The sequence below is a fragment of the Suricata suricatta genome, chromosome 2, assembly GCF_006229205.1.
Source record: "Suricata suricatta isolate VVHF042 chromosome 2, meerkat_22Aug2017_6uvM2_HiC, whole genome shotgun sequence".
NCBI lineage: Eukaryota > Metazoa > Chordata > Mammalia > Carnivora > Herpestidae > Suricata > Suricata suricatta.
This window is the reverse complement of record NC_043701.1, coordinates 173,213,781-173,228,372: the sequence shown is the minus strand read 5'-3', so window position 1 is coordinate 173,228,372 and position 14,592 is coordinate 173,213,781. Positions and strand designations below refer to the sequence as shown.

General features: G+C 43.3%; 1 pseudogene; it reads left to right on the top strand.

Annotated features, from left to right (window-relative positions):
* Positions 1-12,751: 12,751 nt before the first annotated feature.
* Positions 12,752-13,238, top strand: LOC115273745 (annotated as a pseudogene).
* The last annotated feature ends 1,354 nt before the right edge of the window (positions 13,239-14,592 follow it).

Here is a 14,592-nt window from a genome sequence, read left to right as displayed (position 1 = left end):
TATTTCCCTTCTTTCCACCCCTGCTGTCACTTTGCTAAATTAGACAGCCATCATTTCCCCTCAAAACTGGTGTCTCTCCCTTTATCTTGGCTCATTCAATCTGTTTTCATGCAATATTCAAAGTTGTCTTTCTTTTTTTAAATGTTTGTTTATTTTTGAGAGAGAGAGAGAGAGAGAGAGAGAGAGAGAGAGAGAGAGAATATGAAGCAGGCTCCAGGCTCCAAGCTGTCAGCACAGAGCCTGATGTGGGGCTCAAACTCATGGACCGCAAAATCATGACCTGACCAAAGTTATCTTTCTAAAATACAAAGCATCAGTCTCTTGATTCAGATCCTTCAATCCTTCAAAGTTTCTCCATTACTCTCAGGAATAAGTCTTTCTGCATGACTTACAGAGGGTTCCCTGTCTACCTTATCTCCAGCCACTCCCCTCACATGATTGTTCTGGGACTACTATACTAACATTGTTTTGTCATATGTGTGTTCAGTTTTTCCTTTAACCCGTTCTTTTCTTTTCTTTTCTTTTTAAAATATTTTTTAAAAAAGCTTATTTATTCTTGAGAGAGTGAGAGCATGAGTGGGGGACAGGCAGAGAGAGAGGGAGACACAGAATCTGAAGCAGGCTCTAGGCTCTGAGCCATCTGCACTGAGCCCAAAGCAGGGCTCGAACTCACCAACAGTGAGATCATGGCCTGAGCCAAAGTCAGATGCTTAACCAACTGAGCCACCCAGGCTCCCCAACCCATTCTTTTCTCATTATTTTTAATCCTTTCTTTAGGTCCCAGATGAGCCATCTCTACCTTGTGTTTTCCCCAATTCCATTTTAGGTCCCCTTTTCACGTCCCTTCTCTAGTACACTCCTATCACAATGCACATCACAGTATGTGATAATTGCCTCTAATGGTTAGTGTGTATCCCCACGAGATTGGGAATACCATGAACTCCCAGGCCATGCTTGTCTTGGTCACTGTCACATCTTTGATGCCCAGGAGAATGCCTGGCCTGAAGAAGGGGAACAGAATTTATTTGGTAAAGAACTGAAGAAATGAAGGACGTGTAATTTATGTGACCAGCTCAAACGCACACATTATTTGAGGATTGATACGGGGGGCCCCAGCTCATTGAATCTGAATCCTAGGGAGCCTCTACGTGGCTGGAGACACAGAGAATCTACAACAAAGCAAAACGGTTTTCTAAATATTGTGTTGAAACTCTGAGGGAAGGAGATATCAGAACATTTCCACCAATCCAGAAAAAGGTAAATGGGAAATAACACAATGCTTTTCATTCCTACTAATTTAAGATGTATGAAATTCAGTTCATTGTGTTTGTATTGTTTTATTTTAGAAACTCTGAATGGGTCTTTTCTTTCCATGAGATCTTAATTTTTTCACCCCCAAACTCCCTGGAGGTATTGAGGAACTGAACCATGGGGGCCTTCTGTGTATCTTAACTCCTCTTGTGGAGAGCTTTAGCCTGGCCAGAATGACTACAGGCTCCAGGAGTGCCGTCCGCCCATCCTCCTTGCAGACACGGGAGGGCAGTGCAAAAGCAGGTTTCTTTTCCCTGGACTCGTCATCTCTCCCAAGGTGTCACAATACTCCCACTCCTGCCTGGCCAACTGTAGCATTTCCCGTTCCTAGTGTCAGTTCCCTATTCTTTGAAGTATCCCCAGTAGAAACGGGATATGTTACCGACATGAAATTGAAATCCTTCTAGTTCCCCAGCACAATGCAGAAAACGGTTTACACATGTCAAAACTGTGCAAGAGGGGAACTGGGATGTGTGGTGGGATCACTGAAATGCAGGAATTCTCGACCTTTGGGGAGTTGTAAGTCCTTTGAGACTCTGATGAAAGTTATGGATCCTTTCCCTAGAGAGAGGTACATACGCCCTCACAATCTTGCATACAATTTTGGGGCATTCAGGACCACATTAAGGATCTCTGCTGGAATATGTTTGTTGAAGAACTTTACCAAGATTTGGATAGGATGAGAAATATTAAAGGCGCTCCCGCCTATGAATTTGTTATTAAAAATGAAACAAGTTCCCGAATGCACACCCCAGCACAGACTTCGATTCTATGCTTCGACATGTACTTTATTAATTTATGACACTAAGTCAGCATGTAGGCTATTAGAGGTCACAAAATAGGATCATTCAGTATTTGCTGAGAGTGGTTTTGAGGTCATTAGGTTCCTAATGAAAATGTGTGGGTATACAGTTAGAAAAATGAGAAGTAGTTCAAGTTAGTTAAAAGGGGGAAAACCATGGGCTTTAACCTGATATTTCCAAAGTGCCATGACCATCTTTTTATAATAGAGGACCACATCTCCCCCCACTCCACCACTTCTGTGTGCCGCCTTCTCCCCTCCCCAACCTCTCCGAACTCTGATAGCATCTGCCGTGACAGGAAGGATCCTGGGCTATGGGCAGAGGGACAGTGCCTACAGGCTACCTGTGTCGATGACCGCTCCACGGGCCATGACCAATTACAGAAGCCACACATGGAACTGGTAGGGGCAGAGTGGATCTCCCAGTGTTCACCTGAAAGAGACAGGATTTGGGGGACACACATTGGGGCCTGAGAGGATTTACTGAATCATCTTCCAGCCAGTGACCTCCAGAGGCCACATCAGCTTCCTGGGGGAAGGGCGCTAACATTTAAATGGAACTGTAGCAGAACTGAGACCTTGAATGTCCCCCCTCTTGCAGTTGGCAGACTCTGCATGTAAGGGTAATAATCAATGAGATGCACCAGCGGACCTGCTCTCCTTCTGACCAGCTCTCTCCTCCCCTCTAATCCGTGCGACAGCGCAGAAATACACTTGAATGTGGTAGCCGAATGGCTCAGTGCGGATTAATCTAGCTGCTCAGCTTCTCATCTATATAATGGAGACAAGAATTGTATGTCATAGGTTATTGTGAAAATTAGGTGAAATAATGCAAGTAAGTGAGGGATTTAGTACAGTGCTCATTGCCTAGTAAATCGTTATAAATGGTCACCATTTTTGTAGCTATTTGGGAATCTATGCTTCCCTACCAGGCTGATTATAAACTTCCAAAAGTCAGGATGCGTCCTATTTTTACCACAGAGCTTATATGAAATGGGCTTTTAGAAGTAGTTATGAATGAATAAATGAATAACTGCATTAGTGAATGAGGAGTGAAGATGGGCTGAAAAATCAATGTTTTGAATACACTTGGATAGTTTTCCCATACATACATACGTGTGTGTGCACGTGCATGTGCACACTGGACTCACTGACTAGACTGTTGTTCTCTTTGACTTTGCACGGCCACTCTTTCTCACCTTTTAGCTATCACCTGAACACAAGCTCTTTAGAAGACTTTCCATATGGGGTGCCTGGGTGGCTCAGTCGGTTGAGTGCCTAACTCTTGATTTCAGCTCAGGTCACAATCTCACGCTCTTGGGATGGAGTCCCGAGTTGGGCTCTGCATTTATAGTGAGGAGCCTGTGCTTGCTTCGGCAGCACATATACTTGAGTGCGGAGCCTGCTTGGGATTCTCTCTCCCTCTCTCTCCCCTTTTCTTCCCTCTCTCTCTTCCAGAATAAATAAACATTTAAAAAAAGAAAAGAAAGAAAGGCCTTCGGTAATGACACCCATCCTTGCTCCTGGCCCCGCTAGTTATATTTTCTACCACTACCCTTCGTTTAGAGCACTTATACGCTTTATAATCCATTTATATGATTTACGTATCATGAAGTATGTAGTTATATAGCTATTTGCTTTTGTAACCTTGTTTATTTCTCACTACGTAATAAGTTCTATCACAACTGTTTTCTTCATGAACCCAGGGAGAGGCAATGGGTGGAGCAGTATAAGGGGTGGAGCTAGGGATTTGAACCCCCGAGGTCTGACTCCAGGGACTGCGGCCTCCACACCCTGGCTCTGCCACTTACGTGACCTAAGTTATTTAACTTCTCATGTTAGTTTTCTCATCTTCTAATCAGGGATAGTAATAGTTCTTTCCTCCTGTTACTGCCCTTCTGCCCCAGGCATCTGGGTTTCCTGCCCTGGCTCTTGTGTTTTAGAGGGCGCTGCTCAACACACCACTCTGGCTAGATCCCACCCCACAGGCCAGCCATCTCTCAGGCCAAAGGAACATGTCGGTACCTGCCTCTTTCAGATCGTACTTCTGCTCCCTGAGATCCTGGGACTCCCCTACCCAGGTAACTCCAAGCATGCTTCCAGAGTCATGTGGATTTCTCCCCCAGGCTCATCCTTTCAAAGGTAGACTGTGGCACCAGGGTGCACATCCAGAAACCTTACGGTAGCTGAAGATCTGCTGTTTGCAGAATGGGAAGGTGGACACAGTGTGGCTCTTTTGTCGGAGATGTTCACAGGTGCTGATTCAAGACTCCTTTTGTGGTGCAAGGTATGTTGCAGGTGGGAGAAGATAGGTAGGCCAGGGTCCTCTAGTTTATTCTTGCTTTTAACCCGGCAAAATGCTAGAGACAGGCCAGTACCTCCTCAATTATGATGAGGATTAAATGAGATATGACATGGAAAGCCTTTGGAAAATGCTTGATATACTGTAAAGTGCTCAGTCAATATTAGCTATTTATTACGTATCCAGTTAACTTAGCACAGGGTCTAGTGCATTGTAGGAGTTTAGTCATTTGTTGAAAGAATGAATGGATGAATGATAGCTTGAACTACTAGCTCATTAATTGGGGCCCGTCTTGCTTCTGTTGCTAGGTACAATCATCTGTGTATTTGACCGAAAGCGTTCTTTGTTGTAGTCATTGTTGGCTGAAAGTAAGAAATACTGGCTTGATATTCACAGTTAAGTACAAATAGCAAACTCGCTATCAGGGAAAAGGTCTTAGGTGTTGATTTCACAAAACGACAGAGTTCAGAAAGGGTCTGTATCTTATTTAAGCTAATGAATTATTTTTCAAGAGATACCTCAAGGGATTTGAATTTATATACTATTAGATGCTCCCTGCTAGCCCAAATCCATTTGCAGCGACATACACAATGGCAGGATTTACAGGAGGCTGCTAGGGTTCAAGACCACGTCAGCAGTTTTCCGGCGGCGCAGAGGACGCTTATCATAAGCAAAGTAGGCGTGCTGCCTGTTAATAGGATTTGAGGTCCCCAAAGCCCAGCTCTGATGGCTGATTAGGGGCCATCAACCTCATGATTTAAATTACTTCTTTGATTCATCAACAAATATGAAAGGATCGTGGATGTTAGTGCCAGACAGAGCAGCGGTCAGTCTCACCTCTGTTGCTTATCAGCTGTGTGATCTTGCGCCAATTTCTGAATTTCACTTTCCTCTAGTTTCCTCACCTGCAGCAAGAGATAATGGTACCACTGAGGTGGACTGCTGCCTAGTGCCGGCAGAGAGCCCAGGGTAGTGCCTGGCTGGCAGCAGAGCTCATGATCTCCTTCCCTTCCCCAGTAGTTACCATGTATAGGGATATGAAACAGAGTATAGCCCGTGTTAAGCTTGTTTTGACAATATAGTTATACAGGCGGTACTGAATATACACTTGCACATCTGATTAATCATGCATCTCACCAATGCATCGTTTATGAGCAAACTTCATAATAACTGATAGCAGGAGAACGTAGCAGATTACTCTTAAAAGATAATCCAGGGGCACCTGGGTGGCTCAGTCGGTTAAGCGTCCGGCTTTGGCTCAGGTCATGATCTCGTGGTTCGTGGGTTTGAGCCCCACATCAGGCTCTGTGCTGACAGCTAGCTCAGAGCCTGGAGCCTGTCTTCAGATACTGTATCTCCCCCTCTCTCTGACCCTCCCCTGCTCACGCTGTCTTTCTCTCTCACTCAAAAATAAATAAAAACATTTAAAAAATTTAAAAAAGATAATCAAACATTCATTTTGCTTAAGGCTTCTACAATGCCATTTTATTAAATATATTTGTGTTCACATTAAGAACAGAATTGCTATTTTATCATTAAAGCAGGTTGACAAAATATACATAAAATGTTTTAGAAATAAAACAAAACTCTATTTTAGTTCTGATTTCTCCAAACCACTCTTTTGGAAATTAAAAAAATTTAAAAAAAACCCACTAAGTCTATTTTGCATCCTTATTAAGTCAACATCGGGGCTCTTGGGTGGCTCAGTCAGTTAAGTGTCTCACTCTTGATTTCAGCTCACAGTTGTGGAATTGACCTCATGTCAGGCTCTGCGCTGGGCGTGGAGCCTGCTTAGGATACTCTCTCCCCTCTCTCTCTCTTCCCCACTTCTGCTCATGCACATGCACTCTCTGTCTTTCACAATAAATAAATAAACATTTAAAAAAAAAAACCAACATCTATGGAATTGCTTCAGAGCCCTTTTGGCACAGGTTGGCAAAGATTACACACTCTTCTCTCCTGGGCTCACTGCCCCCTGCGTAGCATTCTCCCTCACTTTATCACCACTGAAGCCTGCCCTTAGGAAAGGGGAACCACCCGAGACTCAATTTCAATAAATCTGGAGGAGTGAGCTGAGAGCCAACAGGGGAGTTTTACTCCCTGGGGGACCTTTTGCATCGCCCAGGGCGGTGCCCCCAGTGGGAGGTGACTTCAAGGACCTGAGCCTCCTGTTCCTTCCCTAAAGAGAATCAGGGTCTCATTTGCTTACAGAATGTGGACACTTCCTTTTTATCATGAGATAACTTGGAAATACAGATGCCTTTTTAGGGAACTAAAGCTCGGATAAAAAATTAAATGACTGAACTTAGTTACGTTGTTGGCAGTAACTTTGTGAAGGATACAGAAGGTGGGGGGAAAAGGAGTAGAGAGCATGATACTTCTGGAGAAGAAAAGCCTGGGGCCAGAGCCAATTGGAAACTCCGTGGAAAATGTTTGCTGGCTGTCATTTTAGTTTTAGTTTTTTCAAGTTGATTATTTTACTTATTTATTAAAATTTTTTAAATTTATTTTTTAATTTACATCCAAGTTAGTTGGCATACAGTGCTATAATGATTTCAAGAGTAGATTCAAGTGACTCGTCCCCTGGGTATAACACCCAGTGCTCATCCCAACAAGTAGCTTCCTTAATGCCACTTACCCATTTAGCCCATCCCTCCACCACAACGCTTCCAGCAACCCTCAGTTTGTTCTCTGTAATTAAGAGTCTCCTATGTTTTGTCCCCCTCCTTGTTTTTGTATTATTTCTGCTTCTCTTCCCTATGTTTATCTGTTTTAAACTCCTCATATGAGTGAAGTCATATTATATTTGTCTTTCTCTGACTGGTTAATTTCACTCAGCAGAGTACCCTCCAGGTCCATCCATCCGTAGTTGCAAATGGCAAGTTTTCATTCTTTTTGCTTGCTGAGTAACAGTCGATGGACAGTTGGGCTCTTTCCCTACTTCGGCTATTGTCAAAAGCGCTGGTATAAACATCGGGGTGCGTGTGCCCCTTCGAAACAGCACACCTGTTTCCCTTGGATAGATACCTAGCAATGCAGTTGCTGGGTTGAAGGGTAGTTCTATTTTTAATTTTTTGAGAAACCTCCATACTGTTTTCTAGTCCTCTGGCTGTAGTTTTAAATCAGAATCTGAAATTTTGAAATTCTTTAGTGCTAGCAATGGGCTTTTCATTTAAACAAGAAAAAAACTCCGCACACCAGCGTAAACACACAAAGTGGACCTTATATATCCACTTAGTGCTGGTTTGCAGCCATTTAATGAACATGCATGGTATTGACTTCAGGGTCCATTATGGACATCAACGCAGCCTGGATCATTGTGTGTGTGTGTGTGTGTGTGTGTGTGTGTGTGTGTATTGACAGTCTGATTTTCAAGACTTTCTCATAGCTTTTAGTAGTATTTTTTGGACTTCTCTTCATTAAGGATTTTAAAAGCAAAGGTCTTTGCTTACATTGAAAGTGCTACTTTTCCTAGCATCAGAGTTCCTTGCTAATGGCTTTCTGAATACCATTTTCATTATTTAATTTTTATAGAACTCTACTTCCTTTATTATTACATTTGCCTTTGTAATATGTACAATCTGTTGGCTACATATTGCTAGGTTTTAAATCTTTTTCCTGTTTACCATTAATAAGAAATGGTTGCTGATTCATTTGCTTTGCAGAATAAATCACTAACCTCACCATGTGCAACAGAAAAATGGCAGGTATATCTCCTGATTATCCTCCCTAGCTGTTTTGCTCTGGTCTTTCTTTTTTCCTCTACACTGTGAAGATATAATGTCCTCTGGTTATAGAGAAGAAACACACATAAGGGTAAGGCTATTTGGATTATATAAATGTAATAGTGATCCCAGGGCACCGTGATGGCTCAGTTGGTTGAGTGTCTGACTTCGGCTCAGGGCATGATCTCGAGGTTTGAAAGTTCGAGCTCTGTGTCTGGCTAAGTGCTAACAGCTCAGAGCCTGGAGCCTCCTTCAGATTCTGTGTCTCTCTCCATCTTCTGCTTGCACTCTGTCTGTCTCTCTCTCTCAAAAATAAGTAAACATTAAAAATCCTTTTAAAAAATTTTTTATGTTTTTTATTTATTTTTGAGAGATAGAGAGAGACAGTGCGAGCAGGGCAGGGTCAGAGAGAGAGGGAGTCACAGAATCTAAAGACAGGCTCCAGGCTCTGAGCTGTCTGCACAGAGCCTGATGCGGGGCTTGAACCCATGAACTGTGAGATCATGACCTGAGCCGAAGCCAGACGCTTAACCAACTGAGCCACCCAAGTGCCCCTAAAAAAATTTTTTTTAATTTAATAGTAATCCTTTGCTTAGTTAATAACAGTAATGTCTATAACACTTGACACTTTACCAAAGGCCTTCACGTATGTTATTTTGTTTGACTCCTGAAGGGTTGTTCTAATTATTATCCCATTTGGTAAATGTGACCTGCCCAAGTTCATGATCAGTCAGTGACTGAGGCCACCCCTACTTTCCTTTAATCAGGCTCTTTTCTATCTTCACCAAAATTCGTTTTCTAGTCCCAAAGGGTTTTAGCTACAACACTTTTCTCTTGCCCTTCAGGGCTAAGGCCACTTGAGAGAGGGGTATATCCTGTTGCCCATTTCCTCACATTGAATTCATTCTTCAGCTCTCTGAAATCCAAGGTTGGTGTTCATCACCACACTGGACCAACTTAGTAAGAGTCGCAGTAGCCTTCTGGTTGTTACATGCCGCGAATCTTTTTTTTTTTTAATTTTAAGTTTATTTATGTGCTGTGAGTCTTCTTTAAACATTTTTTTAAAGTTTATTTATTTATTTTGAGAGAATGAGAGAGAGTGTGAGTGGGTGAGGGGCAGAGAAAGAGGAAGAGAGAGAATCCCAAGCAGGCTCCACACTATAAGTATGGAGCCCAGTGTGGGGCTTGAACTCACAAACCACAAGATCATAACTTGAGTCATAAGAGCTGGGCGTTCAACTGACTGAGCCACCCAGGCATCCCCAGTGTCTCTGAAGTGGATCTCCATGTCTAGTGTGGCCAGGCCAGGCCTTTCTCTCAGGCTCCAAACCCAAGAGCCCACAACCCCTTTAGCTTCATTCGGAGGCCTCCAAGGCACTTCAGACCCTTCCTGTTTCTAACTGAACTTCCTTTGTCCCTCAAAGCTCGCTCTCATCTTGTGCTTCCTCTCTCAGGAAACAGCAATACCGGTTCACGCCAGAAACCGGAAGTTCTTCTCTGACCTCCCATTTGCACTCACTTTTCATGTGTATTATGTTCCCAGCTACTGCTAACTCTCCTACGTATCTTTTCAGTCCCTCTTTTCGTCTTCCCTGCCATTAGCTTAGTTCAGGTCATCATTGCCTCCCTGGATTGCTGCAGATCCCAAACAGTGGCCTCCTTAAAGCTCTTCCACAGCCCCCTATTGTTTTCAGAATCAATTTTAACATCTGATAAGGCTTTCAAAACCCAGTGCTTGCTACCACCCCTCGCCCACTCCCCTCTTTCTCTTCTGGTGCCGTATGCCATAGCTGTGTTATACACGAGGTTAGCTTCTGTCCTTCCTTCTTGACCCAGAGTTTGCCTTCTGGGTCTGCACTTGGAGGGCTACATAACTGTCCTGAGGTGCAAGGAAAACAAACAAACAAGAGGTCAAAGGTTAATGTCCCGTGCTACTGGTTGATTATGATACAGTCTGCAGACTTCGCCCTTGGGATGCTGGCCATTCCCTTGAAACCCCTACAGCCCAAATTGTGCCTTCAAAATAACAAATGCTGTCCTGCATACCAGGATAAGGGCCGCTCTCTTGATCACTTTGTAGCCTTTAAAAATTTTTTTTTACAATAACTGCTCAATTCTGCTTCTATCCTGCCTGCAGCCCTGCTTTGCTGATTATAAAAAGCCCTGAGTCCCGGGGCTCGGGGACCCACATTTAGAGAGTTCTGTGTTAACTCTGTGCAGTCCCGGCCGGTAATAAAGACGCCCTCAATTCGGCTTCAGTGGCCTCAGTTGGTCTCTGTGTCTCTCCGCATAACAGTTGTATGTGACTCCATTGTTCTCTGCCCTTTCTCACCTTGGGCCTATGCCGATGACATTCTTTTCACCCATACATCACTTTTATTTCCTCTCCCAATCCTTTCCTCACTGATTTCACTCCTACTTGTCATTATATCTTGGCCGAGCAACGCCTCCGGGAAGGCCTCCCTCACTCTCCAAACCCGAGTCAGGTGCCTGCTGTCTGGGTGCCCAGGGTCCCTGGGGGTACTTGGTTTCAACACCTTTTGCAATATGAATTCTGTGGATTCGTAACTGCTTACTTGACGTCTTCTGTCTTACTTGTGGTTGTTGTCTAAGTAAGAGTAGTGTCGGTTATCAGGCAAGTGCTCAATCAATATTCATTGAATGGATGAAGTAATGATTCTTTTTTAATTTAATTTAATTTTTTAATGTTTACTTTTCAGAGAGACAAGAGAGGAGAAGGAGGGGAGGGAGAAAGGGAGAGAGACACAGAATCTGAAGCAGGCTTCAGGCTCTGAGCTGTCAGCACAGCCCGATGCAGGGCTTGAACCCATGAGCTGCGAGATCATGACCTGTGCTGAAGTTGGAAGCTTAACCAACTGAGCCACCCAGGCACCCAATTTAATTTAATTTTTTAAAGTTTATTTATTTGGAGAGAGAGCGTGTGGGGAAGGGACAGAGAGAGAGAGAGAGAGAGAGAGAGAGAGAGAGAGAGAGAGAGAATCCCAAGCAGGTTCCATGCTGTCAGCGCAGAGCCCAACGTAGGGCTTTAACTCACGAACTGTGAGATCATGACCTGAGCTGAAATCAAGAGTTGGATGCTCAACCGACTGGAGCCACCCAGGTGCCCTTTTAATTTAATTTTTTTAGAGAGAGAGAGAGAGAGAGAGAGAGAGAGAGAGAGAGAGAGCATGAATTGGGGAGGGGGGAGAGAGGGACAGAGACAGAGAGAGAGAAAGAGAGTCTTAAGCAGGTTCCATGCTCAGCACAGACCATGATGTGGGCTTGATCCTCCAACCCTGAGATGGTGACCTTAGCCGCAACCAAGAGTTGGACGCTCAGTAGACCGAGCCACCCAGCATCCCTGAAGAAATGATTCTGCTAAGTCCCAGGTTCTTTCCTGTGTACCACGGTTGCTTAGCGTTGTAGGCACTGTGTGTGATAGGCATTTCGGTAGCATCCAGGCTTAGACAATTCAGACAAATTTTCAGAAAACAGTTGAAGCATGGAAATAAAGTAGTGTAGGGTAAATATTGTAAGCTTGTTCCTATCTTAGGGCCTTTGTACTAACTACTCACCCTCTTTGAAATACTTTCCCTCTGTGTTCACCATTTTGTTCCTTGTCACTGAGATTTAAGTATAAATACACTTGCTGCTGTTTCTTTGTTGTTCTTTTGTCTCTCTCTCTCTCTCTCTTCCCCCAAGAGAGACAAGGGACTTCATCAATCCTGTTCATTGCAGTGTTGTTGGTATTCTACAAATATTTGTTGAATTAGTGGAAACACGAAAGAATGAATGAATGAATGAATGAATGCCACAGCAATTGAGGTGACACACTGCCAGGAAAGATAAGGGGAAATGACAAGCTTTTATGTTTTTCAAAAGTAAATAAACCCTCTGTAGTTTCTGTTATTAGACATGTAATCCTGTGTATAGCCTTTTTCTGTGCTATTCCTGATTTTTGCTTTCTTCCAGGGTATGTGGGGAGCTGTTTGATGGACACCATTGGACCACCTTGCTTAAGTGAGGTGCTAAGCATGTGCTAACATTAACAGAGAAGTGAGCTTTGCCAGAGGTGTAAATGAGTAAGAAAAGTAACCAGGGAACCTACTGAAAGAGACCTCTTAACAAAAGAGGGAGGAACCAGTTTGTATATTTCAGCTTCAGAAAACCTGTTTCAGAGGCTGATAATAAGACTCACCCATTTAACCCAAAGAGCAACCAGCAAGGTTCAGGTCGGATCACGGTCCGTCCTGTGGGACTTTGGGCAATCGTGGGGGGAAGAGGAGAAGGGAGGTTTGGTTGGAAAGGCAGTGGGATGTGAAAGCACATTTCTAGTGATCGGGCAGGAACTCTGCCCACAGAGACGTTCTAGTTTCAGAGCTCCTTAATGCCAGTGTTCACTGAAGTGGGTCTGGGAGCAGACCAGTGAGTTTAGTTTGAGACATTTGAGATTGAGGCATCAGTGATATTAATAAAAAGCTCAGGGATCTAGGATGGATCTAAGAGATTTCTTAGGCCAGATCCCAGCAGGAATACCAGCATCAAAAAGAGGAAAAGGCTTAGGTAGGAGGGTCTGGGTGACTTTGGACGTCCGTTCATCCTAAGTATAAGTACTACTTACTCCTGGGCCTTGCAGATTTGATCTTTTCTGCTCCTGTAGCTGAGGCCGCTCCCGCAGCTATGTTACGCCGGATCCTCAGTCAGGCCAAGAAGCATCCGAGCTTGATCCCCCTCTTCGTATTTATTGGAGCGGGAGGCACTGGAGCAGCAATGTATGTCATGCGCCTGGCATTGTTCAATCCAGATGTCAGTTGGGATAGGAAGAATAACCCAGAACCCTGGAACAAACTGGATCCCAATGATCAGTACAAGTTCTACTCAGTGAATGTAGATTACAGCAAACTGAAGAAAGAAGGTCCAGACTTCTAAATGAAACGTTTCATTATAAAGCTGCTTAGAATGAAGGTCTTCCAGAAGCCATTCGCACAATTGCCCACTTATCCAGGGAATATTTCCCCTCTAAATGCACGAAATCATGTTGATGTATTGTGTTGGGTTTTACACTGACTAATAAATATCTGAAACTTGAAAAAAAAAGGAGGAAAAGAAGATATGGAACCCTTTGACAGCGATCTAACATTTCTCACTCAATGGGGCTCAGGATCTTCTGAAGATCACATGCCATTTGGTCATTCCTTTTTGCATTCCTGAAACAGTCGTATCTGTAATTTTTGGGCTTCTAAGCCTTTGGCAGAGTGCTGTGCAATAGAAATACAATGGGAGCCACAAATTCGGGCTCACATAGAATTTAAAATTTTCTACCAGCAACATTTTAAAAAGGAAGAAAAGGAGCACCTGGGTGGCTCAGTCGGTTAAGTGGCTGACTTCAGCTCAGGTCATGATCTCGCAGTTTGTGGTTCAAGCCCTGTGTCGGGCTCTGTGCTGACAGCTCAGAGCCTGGAGCCTGCTTCGGATTCTGTGTCTCCCTCTCTCTCCGACCCTCCCCTGCTCACACTGCCTCTCTCTGTCTCTCATAAATAAATAAAAACATTAAAAAATTTTTTTAAAGGTAAGAAAAAACCCTAGGTGAACATAATTTCAAACATTTAGTTAATTTAACCAAATAAATGAAAAAATATTACTATTTCATCATATAATCAATATACAATTTATTAATGAAATATTTTATAATCTTTTTTTAGTACCAAATCTTTAAAATTTCTTGTGTGTTTTTTTATACTTAAAACTCATCTAAATGCATTTCAAGGGCTCATCACTGTGGCTAGTGATGACCATATTGGATAGTACAGTATGTGTAGCACTTGTATTAGAGTGTATTTGGCAGGACAATCATGTCCCATTTTCCTGATAGATTTGCAAGGTCCCAATCCCTCTTTGGAGCCCCTGTTCCCCCATGTAGAGCTCTGAGCAAAAATCAGCTCAAATGAGCCCAACTTCTTGAAGGCTTCTTTGATTCTCCTCTTGTAAGGAACCATTTCTTCTTCTTCTGGGGTCCTATAACACATGCCTTGTATATCTGTGGTGCCAATTCTCAGGTTTTACCTGGTACTGCATAAATGTCTTGGAATTGCTCTTTCTAGATGTGAACCTCGCCCACATAGGCAGAATCTATCTTTGGAGACTGCATGGGTGCCTAGCATATTAGCTTTTACTCAAAGGAAGAGTTCAGTAAATGTTGAATAAATATGTTTACATACTAAGCACTTATATCAGTTATTGAGAATTTTGGCAAATGATAGGTAAGTCTGGGCATTGAAGAGAAAGTGACAGGTTAGGTACAGTCAAGTGAATTGCCTCAACATGTAATACTCTTTCTTGTTAGTCAAAGGAGACCCAACAATAAAAAGGAAACAATTTAAAAGGTTGGATATTCACCCTCAGTCCTGGGGAGGACAAGCCATTCCTATTTTCACTTCTCTATTTATTAGGTC